The sequence below is a fragment of the Petaurus breviceps genome, unplaced genomic scaffold, assembly GCF_028583685.1.
Source record: "Petaurus breviceps papuanus isolate PSGF00001 unplaced genomic scaffold, PetGlider_PUasm1.0 171, whole genome shotgun sequence".
NCBI lineage: Eukaryota > Metazoa > Chordata > Mammalia > Diprotodontia > Petauridae > Petaurus > Petaurus breviceps.
Window position 1 is genome coordinate 8,623,415 of NW_027185754.1, and position 13,323 is coordinate 8,636,737.

Here is a 13,323-nt window from a genome sequence, read left to right on the forward strand (position 1 = left end):
GCTGCTCAGCTCACTGGCTTGGTATGGAAATATGGAAAGCTGTCTAATTCGACAGCCCTAGAGATGACTCTCCCCATGTTGTTCCCCCACACCTCCTCCCTACCCCTCTCAGCAGTTTGTCCACACTTTTCTCCTCCAAGCTGCTTCCTGTTACTGTTTGTGTTTTTCTCAGCTGCTCAGATGTTGGACGCCCAGGAGTTACTGTCAGGGTCGCCAAATTTTGCTTGAGTTAGCCTGTCCAGAGCACCATGAAATCAGGTGTATCCCAAAGCCACAGGGGAGAAGAGAGTTCCAAGCACATTCTAAAAATGTGTCACTATGTTCTAGGTTCTTTGCTTAGTTAGTGCTGGGAGTACAAAGAAAGGCAATAACCATTCCTACCCTCAAGAAGCTCACATTCTAATTTGGGAGATAATATGCAAACAAGTATGTACAGATAAGATCTATTTGTATAGATGAGGTATATTAGAGGTAAACTCAGAGGGAGGCCCTGGAATTGAGGTGGACCTTATAAGACTTCTTGGAGAAGGTGGAATTTGAATTGTCTTGAATGAAGCCTGGAAGCAGAGACAAGGAAAGAGAGCCTTCCAGGCATGGGGGATAGTCACCCACAAGGCACCCAGTCCAGTAGATGGAGTGTCTGTCTCGTGAGAGTAAGAGGGAGGAGATTGGTTTTGGACATGTTGAATTTAAACTGTCCACATCCAATTTGAAATGTCTAGTAGGCAGTTGGACATGTGAGACTGGAGGTCAGGAGAAAGGTTAGGCTAGATAAATAGAACTCAGAGTTATTTGTATAGACATGATAATTGAATTCATGAGAATTGATGAGAATCACCAAAGTTTAGAGGGAGAAGAGAAGAGAGCCAAAGACAGACCTTTGGGGGACACCTGAGGTAAGTAGGGATGACCTGGATGAATAGCTATCAAAGGTAAAAAGAGGCAGTGAGACAGGTAGTAAGGAAAACCAGAAGAGAGCCGCACCCCAAAGACCTAGAGAGAAGGGGGGTGATTGACAGTGTCAGAAGCAGCAGAGAGGTTTAGAAGGATGGTGATTATTTGTGTCTGTGTGTGTACTGATGTGTGTTGTAATCTAAGAGGAAAAGAGGGGCTGTGGACACCTTTATGGATACTCTTTAAACCTACAAAGAGTCCCCAGTGTCCACTTGATCCTTCCACTGACATCTTCCTCCGATGCTTTATCATTGTTGAAAGGGCATCCTGGCTTCTTAGTGGCTGGGCTAATGAAGCAGTCTCTGACTGGTTCCATCCAGCCTGAAAGGCTTTGAATATGGATCCCATGATGGACTTGACTTGCATGTCCACAGAGCACCCTGACTGAATCTGGAGAACCTCATCATCAGAAGACTGGTCAACAATTGATGAATTTTTTCAGATGACCATCTCCGTAAGGCTCAGAATGAGAATTCACTTGTTAAATGGTCTGCTATATCCCAGGCATTGTGCTAAGGATACAAATAAAAGACAAAAGACAGTCCATACCCTGAAGCTCGTAGTGTAGTGGGGAAAACAGCACACAAACAACTATTGATAGAGAAGACTTAGGACAAGTTGGAGAGATTCTTGGAGGGAAGACTCAATCTAGCATGGGGGGAGGGATGGTAAGATTTGAGTTCACACTCAAAGGAAGCCAGAGACACTGAGATGAGGTGGGAGAGAATTCCAGGCATGAGAGGTTGTTCTCTGCATAGAGGGCAGGGAAATAGCCATACTGATGATAATATTAAATTACTACTATTGTTATTAATAAATAACTGGCAGTTCTCAGCACTTTAAAATTTGTAGAGCACTTTACAAATATGATCTCATTTTTTTTTTTTTTTCACATCAGCCCTGGGAAGTAGGCACTATTATCATTTCCTTATGGAAATTGAGGCAGAGAGAGATTTTGACTTGCTCAGGGCCACATAGCTACTAAGTGCCTGAGGCTAGATTTGAACTCAGGTTTTCCTGATTCCAGGTCTAGCACTCCATACGTCATTGAAATAATGTAACTTTGAAGTATAGTATTCTGTGTATATATACTTGACTATAAGTTTCATGAGGGAGGGGGGATCTTATCTAAACCTTGTATCTACCTTATCGCCAAGGAACTTTATACAGTGAGTACTTAGTAAATGTTTCTTGACCTGAAATTGACTGAGGGCTCTCATCTTATTGCTGAGGACCTGGGACCTCACTGTTCCATCACTAAGTCTTACCTCTGGGCAGTAATGTTATCACATCATCCCAGATAGCCCTTTTCCTTTCTTTTCTTTCTTTTTTTTCCCCCAATTCTCCAGAGGAGACCCTGTTGCTCCCTTGATAATGCCTCCCTGTGCCTCATAACTCTCCAGTGGCAGCCTCAGCTGTGGAAACTAAATCTGTCAACAAGCTGAGCCTGCTGTTCAAAAAGGAGGTGGGGTGGGGTTGGAGGTTCATTTGGACCCAACACAGGAATGGTCTATACATACTGTGTTTTGACCAATCAAGAAAAGAGAGGGGAGAGATAGGGTGGGAGGAGGAAGGAGGAAGAGGGGGCAAGAAAAGAGAAGGGGGAATTTGAGAAGATAGGGAGAAAGAGTAGGGAGACAGAAAAGGTGATAGATGTTGGGGAAAAAAGGAGAGAGTAATTGGGGAGCCTGGAGAGAAATACCTGGGAAAAGAGGAGTAAAGGGAAAGAGATGATTTGAGAAAAAGATTAGGAAAAAAAAAAGGGAAAGAAAAGGAGAGACAGAAGAGAAAAGGGGAGAGTAGAAAAAAAGAGAAAGGGTTGAGAAAAGAGGCTCTCACACATACTTTGTGTGTGTGAAAATATGCAAGAATTCAAATACAGGAATGTGAAAACATATACAAGATGTGAAGATAATGTGACTGATTTTCTTGCAGTTTGTATCACTAGCTCCAAATGGTTTAATCAGTGATTAAAGTTTTGGAATATGTCTGTAGCCTTTCATGGTAACTTCTGAAGGGGACAACACTCACTCAATCAGATGTTTGGATGTTTGTTAAAAAAACAAACAAAACATTTCATTCACCTGTTAATCTTTCTACATGTTCATTTACCATTCTTCACTACTCTTATGCAGAATGTAGAGTGTTTGGCATGATCAGAGCCAGTATGGATCAGTCAGGGAAGCCTTCTTGGAGGAGGTAGCTGCCAAACAAAAATTGGAAGCTGAGTTCTGGCTAGCTTTTTAAAGCTCAAAGTCATAACTCCAGAGGCGGTGATGTTTCAAGGCTGTCATGGAGACTGTTTGAAAATATTGCCTGAATTGTGTATCAGTGTGTTAATGAGAGCTGTCTGGTTTTGTTGTGATGTTGTCTGGCTCAGAAAAAGTGTCAACAGTTGGAAGGGAGAGGGGGTGGAAGAAAACATAGTGGAAGTTTATGTGACCACTGTAATCCATGTATCACTGAGAAGATAGGTGACAACAGCTATTTTGCAGTCTGCCTGTCATGTTAATTGTATGCTATTACAGGCCATTAATCTGAGGATTATTAACATGATAGATTTATAGTATATTGCCTCAGTATGGAAAACTTTAATCTGGTAATCTATTACACACATCAGTAGGAGTATGGTGTATTATAACAAAAGAAGGAAGAGAGGGAGAGAGGGAGGAAGGGAGGGAGGAAGTTGTAGTATCTAGTACCAAGTATTTAGTAACAAGTTAGAACTGTGCTAAATTCTGAGTATAAAAATGCAAGAAAAGAAGACAAGCCCTATCTTCAAAGATCTTACATTCAAATGGGCAGCTAGAAAGAGGATGGGATTGGATGGTTAGGGGGAAAGGGGCTTGGTTTGGAAATGATTAGGAAATAACATAGCTTGTCATGGTTTTTGGCAAGATATAGCCGGAAAAAAAAAGAAAGAAAACTCCAAACAAATAAAGAACCCAGCCAAATGAACAGACAAAACCTTACCTATCAGGACTGTATTCTCAACCAGTGGATTTTTCAGAGGATCTCTGAGGTGATTGACTCTGGACCTCTGAAGATTTAAATACTCTCGACATGCTCTGGACACAAGGGGAGGGGAGTCCCTGGGAGAGTTCTAAATTCCTAGCATTCTGAGTATAGATGGCGTCTTTTCCTCTGTCCATAGCCTGTCTAGGGCAATAAATTCTGAGGGTCATAAGCCACTGAGCGAACTTTTTTTTTTTTTCTATGATTGGAGCACTGACTTGGGTGCTAAAGGTCTGTAAGAATCGAGAGAGTCATTTGATTGAAGTCTATCCTCCATACCCACTGATTCTTAAGAAGTTGTTAAATGCGACTAGATTAAGGCTAAGACGACATAAGCAAGGTTTATTTCATTTGTATCCTATAGCTTAGTGAAATCCAATAGAATGTAAGCTCTTTGAGGGCAGGCACTAAATCATATTTGTCTTTGTGCCATCGGGGCCTGGCATATTGCTTTGAAATGTTTGTTGAATTTAATTCAATCTAGGCATGCTGCTTTTTGTTTTGGAAACTCTTAAACTCGGTGTGTTTCATAATTAGGACCCTTTTTGCTGATCAAGTTGCCATGAAAGGGCTGGGTAAGGCCTAGGATAAGTCAGATGAATAGAGCTAGCTATAAGTCTTACCTTAAATCAACAAATCACCAAATGATGGGAGTCAGAGCTGGAAGAGACCTTGGAGAGATCATCTGCTTCAACCCCTTCATTGTAAAAAGAGTGAACTGAGGTTCTGAGTGGTTGACTTGCCCAAGGTCACATAGGTCACTAAGTAACAGAGCTGGGATTCAGATATATATATATCCCCTGCTTAAAATCCAGTGTGCTTCCAAAAGGCTCATGATAAAAAATACTATACTCCTCCAGAGAGAGAACTGAAAAATTCTTGACTGCAGATTGAAACATATTTTTTTTACTTTATTTTTCTTAAAACATTTCTAATATGGAAGTATGTTTTGCATGACTTCACATGTATAATGGGTCTCATATTGCTTACCTTCTCAGTGGGTAAGGGAGGGACTGGAGGGAGAGAGAGAATTTAGACCTCAAGATAAAAAATGTTAACAAAAATAAATTCTTTAAAAAAAATTTAAAAATGTAGAAATCTTAAACATACTTTTATAGACCCTAAAAAACCAACCCCCCCCCCCCAAGTCAATGCTCTTTCCATCACACCCATGTGCCTGCCTTTGTTTATCTTCTCCATGAAGATTTGGTCTAAGTTTTTAAATGGAAAAGGAAAAAAGAGGGAAATGGCTAAGAGCTTGGCCTAAAGAAACAAGAGAAGATATATTACATCCGTCCATAGGAAGACCAGACATAGAAGTTCCTAAAGTAGAAAATAATCCCTTTGAACATAAGGACTTTTTCACTTAGGTCTTTGTATCCTTAGTTTTCAGCATAGTGCCTGTCACACAGTAGGCTCTTATAAGTACTTATTTTTTATTGTTATGTATATCTCCAGGGCATAGTACAGTGCCTGGCCTAGGTAACTGGTATGGTAATGAGTCCTTCAAACACACACTGGTTTAGCGCTGTGTATTCTTATAGATCTATAGAAACATACTTCCTCTTGGGGTATGTGCTTGATGAAGACTTTCAGAATTCATTGTCTCCAAGTGGACGGCCCTAACTGTCCATCTGTGCTATTTCTTTAGTAGATGATAGAAGCAGTGCTTTTCCTGATCCAGCTCCCCAAGATGCAATAACATTCGCCCTCTTCATGGCCACATGGGACAAAATCCTCTGTTGGCTGGGGCTCTTGAAGGAGGATTGGAATTCTCCAACCTCCAGAGTAAACCCATAGAGGCCTCTGCCGTTGCAAATTTACAACACCCTGGGCTCTGATCTGGAGGCTGGAGAGCCATGCTGGTAATACTGCTAATAGTCATTATCATTCTTCATGTTGGTATAATGGTTTTTGCCTCTCCAAAGTGATTTTGAATGTGTTATAGCATCCTGGCCTCACAACAGTCCTGAAAGAAAGTATTGTTCTCTCCATTTCATAGAAAGTGAAGGGTACAATGATTGGCTCAAGGTCACATGATATAGTTAGTGGCAAAGCCAAGACTAGAGGCCAGTTCTTCTGGATTTCAGACCTGAGGCTTTTTTCTATTTTCTTGAGCGTAAGTTTCAGATGAAAAAAAGGAATAGGTGAAATGATATGAGATATTCCATTTATTGGGATGATGAATCTGTAGCAGGTTTTCATGTTATCCTTCCTGAGCTGAGCCAGCCCCTATCCAAGATCCAGTTTCTTTCACCCCAAGGGGAAATTGGCCCCTGGAATCTGATCCAGTCAGTCATCTGGAGTCTCTATGGTTTTGAGCTTTGGAGAGCAGAAAAACATTTCATTTAATTTGCATTTAATATGGAATAACACCATCCAGAGGCAAACTTTGGACTGTTGTCAGCTCCATTCAGGAAATTCAAGGAGGAGGGTGCAGTATCTTACAAGGCTGGTCTAATACTGCCTTGAAAATGGAAAAAAAAAGGCCTGCATTGGTCATCTTCCTTACGTTTTTTTCATTGTAACGTCTTCTCCAAGTCTGACACCCAGATACTGATGGAGATACACATCTGCCTCAAACTCTTCTTGGCCTAGAACAAAAAATAATAAAAATTTAAACCATCAGATCTAACTAAAAACCATATACTTAAGCGAAAACCAAGAGCAGATGTCCCTATAGCCTATTTTCTGGACTTTGGGGCCTTTCTAGTTTTTTGAACTGGAAGGTAGAAGCCCAGAGCATCAGACAGCCACCAACAGTAACAAACAGTGTTGTAAAGGCTTGCTTCCTATCCTCTTTGTTAATGTACAGCCTCAGTCATTCACACATGTGGACAGGTATATTTTGTTCAGAGTTGGGAGGGATCCAGTTGTCCTCTGTCCAGTTCCAAAATATCATTGTGCAGGGGCCTAGCCATTGTGGCACAAGACCTGTTTAATGTGGCATAGTTGTCAAAGCTAGATATTGGTGGTACCCAGATAAATAAGTATAAATAGTTTTCTTTCTGATATGTGACCGGATTATTTTCCAGTTGATTTCCAGCCCTGGCCCCAAGTGGCCCACAGATCAAAAAAAGATAAGGGTCAGTTACAAGGTTGAGCTCATTCTGCGTTGCCATGGCAACTGACCTCAGGCAACCTCCAGAGGACTACACCCAGCTCCCCAGGTGATATTTTCACTGTCCACGCCATCAATCCCAGGCCTTTCAAAACTCAGACTGCTTAATTGTCAGGGCTCTGTTTTGAAGAGTCTCTACATCCCGGTGGGGCCCTGGTTCAGGCTGCCAGAGCTCGTTTATGTCTTCCTGAGACACTTGGGACCCCGGGAATTGGGTCCCTCCTCAACAGAAAGGCCTGGAAAGGCATTCCCTCGGGGTAGGAGGGAGGGCTCATGGCAGTCCTCCTGGATTAGTTAGTAAAAATATCTAAGCAGAAAATGGTTGTGGAGGTGTGTGCTGTCCAGCAAGGGCTGCCTTCCCTGAGTGACAAGTGGTGTTAAATTGCTGGGAGGCTCTTAATGTTGTGGGGCTGTTTGTATTGGGCCCTGCTCACCACTCCCCAACACACACACACACACACACACACACACACACACACACACACACACATCGTCAGTGCCTTCCCAACCCATTTCTTCTGATAGATGTGTACTCCCTCCCCTGTCTTCCCCAAAAGCCCACTCTTTAAGATCCCCTTTCCTGACTTGACCTTCATCCATTCCCATTGTAAATTCCATTTTCACCTTTCCCCCCATCCTCAACCTCCAATCTCTATGCCATTCCCAAGCCTGGCTTGATGAATTTCTTTGCAGTATTTAATGACAAATCAATAAATAAACAACCTGATCTGGCTATAGAGATGGTATTGCTGCCCCCACACATACCCCACCATTCTATTGCAACTGTACACTTGTACACTCTTTGTTCATTATGGGAAACAAAGGGCTGAGTTCCCCATTGTACTGTATTTCACAATCCCATCTCCTAGCCTGTTTACAGCCATTTATTAGGATGGTGTCAGTAGGGTCATCTCCTTGTGTCTTTCCTCCTCCCAGATTGCCCTCTTAAATCTTCATTTGCTCCAGTGAACAAATGGGCTCTCCTCCTCCTCCTTTATTCCTGAAGCCTTGTATTTTTTTTTCTCCTGGTATCCATTTGTCTGACCCAGTGAAAGCATTCCTCCCTGCACTCATTGGAAGCTCCCTCAGGCTGATCTCTTTGGGGCATGATCCGTGGCTGTGGGCTTCCTGGTGTCTGGAGCTGTGGAATTTCAATCTGGCAAAGTTCATTACAAGTGCTGGTAACTCAGGGAATACACTGCTCCGCAGCGGCAAGATTGTTCCTCCTTATTACCTCCGAGTTTAGTGCTGAAGCAAATATGTACCATTCTTAGGATGCTACTGCTCTGTCCAGTCAAGGAATGAGTGCTGAATTGTCAAATACCTGTCCCATTTAGTTGGAAATCTTCACACTCCCATTGCCTTGCTAAATTCTAATAGCTGGTAAAAATAGACTCCCTCCTTTATTGTCCAACTCTTAGGTGGAAAGAGAGAGGGCACCCACGCCCAGTGGCAGAACTGTAGCAAGACTGAGACAAGTCTGCCACTTGCAGAGGGCACCTAGAGTTGAGGGAATACAGAAAAGTAAAGCAAATACTCATCTGCTATCCTATGCCAATAGGATAGAGTGACTTGATTTTGTCTTGGGTGCAGATTTACCTCACTGGAGTCATAGGGTCAGAGATTTAGAGCTAGAAGAGAATTCTGAGGCTATGTCATACCACTTGGGCATTTTACAGGTGAAGAAACTGAGGCTCAGCTAAGGAGGATAGGTGACATAGGGCCAAGCACGGAGTACGTCTAGGAGCAGGATTTAGACCTAGGTCTTCAGACTTCAGAGTCAGTCCTCTCTCTGCTGTCCCAAGTGATGGTGTTTTCATTGGCAGGCAAGTGCCACTTCTTGTAGTCTTTTGCCAAATTTTCCTGTCTCTAGAATTGGAAGTTCATCTGATGTTTGGGACCTTACACAAATTATCTCACTTCTCTGAGTCTCCATTTCCTTATCTTTAAAATGAGGGAGAGAGATTAGACTTGGTGATCTCTGATATCGACTGCGATTCAATGATACATAGGCACATATATACATGCATGCATTGTTCATTATATCATATCCTCATTAGGAAGCAATGCTTCCTGGCTCTTTCCTAGTCTTAGCGGCCCATGACTGTGTACGACAAACCCACTTTGCCTCTAGGGAGATGGCTTTAAGAAGAAGCATGTCTTCAGTCTAAAATGGGCCAGGCAGCCTCCCACCACGAGTGGCATTCCGTGGCCCATCGATGTGTCTAGCACCCGTCACACTCAAATGTGTTTGAACTTAAGAACAATGCCCTGGCACCTCACCAGCACAGCCCGTTTGGGTCACTGCAACCCACTAATCCTCGCTAACAGGCAGTAAATTATGTACCTCCAAATTTATACAAATGCCTGCCTTTGACATCAGCGGGTTCCACCCAGGTTTCACCTTCAGGATTCTGATAATCAGCTCTCATTCCTTCTGGCTTCCCCCAAGACCAGTATGGAAATAAGTATGTGTCTGCCAGGGATCAAATGCTTTTGGAGACAAAAGTAGGTACTGAGAACATTACAGGATACTATCATCTCCCCACGATACTTTTACACAAAGCACTCCGCTCCTCTTTTGGGTTGACACAGTTTCAGCCTGAAAGAATCCAGCAGGCCGGCTTGTTTTAAGCAAGAGCACATCCTATTATTTTTTTGAGAAATGTAGTGTAAAATTAACGCTTATTATTCTCAAGCCTAGAAGAAGGGAAAAAAAAAAAAGAGAAAGAAAGAGGAAGCTTGGGATCATGTTTGCTGGCTCATGTTTGTTCATCATTTAAAAAAAAATCACCCCAAAACAATAAATCAATAGATTTCCCGAGCCAGACCTCACTTACATGGAAGCAAGAGGAGAGATCTCTCAGAGAGAGGAGTTGAAATCTGCATTTTATTTTACAAATGAGTTGGGCTGTATAATTTGCCAGTTATGTGGGTCTCTCTTACAGATGTCTGTCATGTGTTAGAAGAAGAAAAAAACCCGGGGGGGGGCGGGTAGTGAGAAGAGAAATGAGGGAAATCGGAGGAGTGATTGTGTGTTTTCACTCACAAAAGCCCAGTGCCCCACGCCTGAGTGGAGTGTGTGGTCTCCCAGACAGAGCTTTGTCACTTGGCCCAGAGGTGGCTTCCGTGCGGCTGTTTGCTCTTATATAATTCAAGAAAGTTATTCTCCGAAGGTGCAGCTATCTGTAGCTGTTCAAAATGAGAGAGGCTGTAAATGCCAGTGAGGAGAGAGTGATTATGGTGGCAATTTTAGTCCTATCCTTGGGCATTTTCATATTTGGGGGGATGTACATGCATGAAAAAGAAACATTTTTCTAGCTAACCATGGTAATCATCTCTCCTCCCCAACCTCCATTCCCCCTTTCTCTCTCCTCCCCTCCCCCCTTTCTCTTTCTCTCTCTCTTTTGCTGGATGGTTTTATAGACAGAGAAACACATAATGGACTCCTGTGGGAGTGTATCCAAACCCCCTGCCAGTGAGGAGAAGGCCTTATAATTCAGAAGTGGATTTGCAAATCAAAGGTCTCGCCTCAAGTGGGAGAGATTCCCAGATCCGCGGGAACCCATTACGCTTTATTATTTTTCATCCCATTTTTAGTTTGTTTTATTTTTGTTTCCCTTCTAGGGTTTAACTCTTTAAAAATATGTGGAGGGTCTGGGAGGAGAGGGAGGAAACAGAACTAGAAACACCTAATTGACTGCGAGGCCCTTGTAATAATTAGCCTGAGACTTATATTGACATAGGCGGATTTTGGACTGCGTTTTGATGTAAATTATAGGCATTTAGACACCCAGTACCTGAGCTTTCAATTCCAAGAGTGTTTGTGTGTGCATATTTATGAATATTGGTGTTTTCCTTACCTGGTGGGGCTCGTATGAATCAGAGGAGAACGGATTGATGAATAACCCAGCACTCAGAGGATGGAAAGTGAATGTCAGACATGATTTCTCTGATTTATAAGTTGCAGGGGCTTTCTTTGTCCTCTCCATGTTTGTGCATCAGACGGTCATGTCTCCATTCACAGCAAAGTGGGTAAGGACTCCTGTTCGGCTTTGCTCTCATAAATTGTCCTTTCCTAGGTTTAGCTTGGCAGCCCTGAGGACTGGCTTGGGGCTGGAGATCAGCAGGGAGTGAGGGGGTGTGTGTGGAAAATTGAGGTGGGGTGCGGAGGGAGAAGGGAGGGGATAGTATGTGAGCGTACAAAATTACCCAGTAGGGATTTCTATTCAGTGTGGATAGATTCATAGAGTGATAGAGAAGCAAGGCTGGAAGGGACCTTAGAGACCTGTCTTTGGATAGTTGAGGAAACTGAGGCCTAGAGAAGGGTGAGAACATGGATTTGTGGCAGATCTGGGCCTAGAATCTGGTTCTCCTGCCCACCAATCCCTTACTCTTTTTACCATATCACGTGGCTTGAGAATGTCTTTGTGCTCATCTCTTAGCATTCTTGGTGCTGAGGGTACCACGAGAAGAAATAGTACACATAGGCCCTGACCTTTAAGAGTTCACAGTTCACTTGGGGACCCAAGATGAGTCTGCATAAAACAGTTAATAATGATGGGGAAGCAGTATGGGGGAGTTCCAAAGCAAGTTGTATAGACAGAAGAAGGGGAGCTTGGTGTGGGCTCATTGTGGGGGACGATTTTAGAGAAAAGTTGGAATGAGCTGGGATGAATCAGAGAGTAAAAGAATGAGGAGTGTTTGTTTATTATAATCATAGGAGAGGTTTTAGGTAGAGCCCAGTGTTCTGTATGGGAGGTAGCCAGTGACTCAATGGATAGAGCACTGGGCCTGGAGTCAGGAAGACCTGAGTTCAAATACAGTCTCAGATACTTTCTATCTGTGTGACCCTGGGTAAGTCACTTAACTCTGTCTGAGTTCCTCATCTGTAAAATGAGCTGGAAAAGGAAATGGCAAACCACTCCAGTGTCCTTACCAAGAAAATCCCAAATGGGGTCACACAAAGAGTTAGACACAACTGAAATGACTGAACAACAATTTTCTCTATATCTTGCTAAATATGTTTGCTATCTGTCCATGTTAATAGTGGTAACACAACATTTATAAAATACTTTGAGATTTTCAAATTGATTCAAGTACATCATCTTTATAGGAGTTTTCACAGCAACCCTGTGAGGTGTAGGTATTATTTTCCCAATTTTACAGATGAGGAAACTCTTAAGTGATAGGGAAGTTAAGTGACTTAGCCGTGATCCCATGGCTGGTAAATGTTGAAAGCATGTTGAATGTAGGACTTCTTGACTCCACGCCCTTTCTACCATACACACCTGTCTGGGTCCTGAGGGCTTTGTGATTGATCAAGTATATACTGCCATGTCTAAACTTGACTACTGACTACTACTACTACTGCTGTCCCTCTTACTATTGATACTACTACTGCTGCTACTACCGTCAAAAGTTGAACTCTCAGATCAGCCTAACACCCAAGATGAATTGGGGAATAGTGCACAGAAAGTAATATGGAAAGTACAATGCAAAGAATGCTAGATTTGTAATTAAATTGCATTCAAATCTCAGCTCTGTTATTCTGGGTAAATTAATTAACCCCTTTGGACCTCAGGCCACAACTTTGTAAAAGAAAGGGGTTAAATTAGTTACCTCTAAGGTCTTTGCCTGCTCTAACAATCCTTTTATCCTGTGAAGTCTTGCTTCTTTTGCAACTCTGAACAATGCTTGAACTTAGTGGAGGCCTGCTGATCAGGAGGAACTGGCATAGGGATTGGAAAGTAATTTCTTAACTGATACCTCTGTGTCCAAACCGCAGACCCATCATCATGAGCTGGGCTCGGCCCCAGTTCTCTGGTGTCTCTTCCACTCTCTGAACCACTCACTTTCCCCTGATTGTCTCCCATTGTTACCTCCCATTACTAGAGGGGAGCATCTTGATCTCTTGTAGATGCCCCACTTGGAAAGCCCTCTGATAAACCAATCTACCTCCAGCTCTCCAGGGCTGAAGTCTTAATGTCTGTTAATGGCTTAAGGAGTATCTGTTTTTTGATTGGGAGACCCCAAAGCCTTTAAGACAGAATGATGTGGATCTCTAATAGTGGAATTTCAGATCCTGCCAGGACAGGCTATTGAGACACAGAGATCTGGAGGTGTCTTGAGCATTCCTGTGCTTTTTAAGTTCTGTTCCTTAAACGACTGTCTTTTCCCCTCATACATAAGCTTGACTTTTCTAATGGAGATGAAATCCAGCCTCACCCAGG

The 13,323-nt window shown here is 42.8% G+C and overlaps 1 protein-coding gene and 1 long non-coding RNA gene across 8 annotated transcripts in view; one reads left to right on the top strand and one right to left on the bottom strand.

Annotated features, from left to right (window-relative positions):
• Positions 1 to 7,918, bottom strand: part of LOC138157080 (uncharacterized) — a 29,310-nt gene extending 21,392 nt beyond the window's left edge. Inside the window, exon 1 of the long non-coding RNA XR_011167290.1 lies at positions 3,928 to 7,918. This is a non-coding gene — a long non-coding RNA (uncharacterized lncRNA). The remainder of the gene's footprint in view (positions 1 to 3,927) is intronic.
• ZNF423 (zinc finger protein 423) overlaps positions 1 to 13,323 on the top strand; it is a 438,674-nt gene that overhangs the window by 390,385 nt on the left and 34,966 nt on the right. The window lies entirely within an intron of this gene.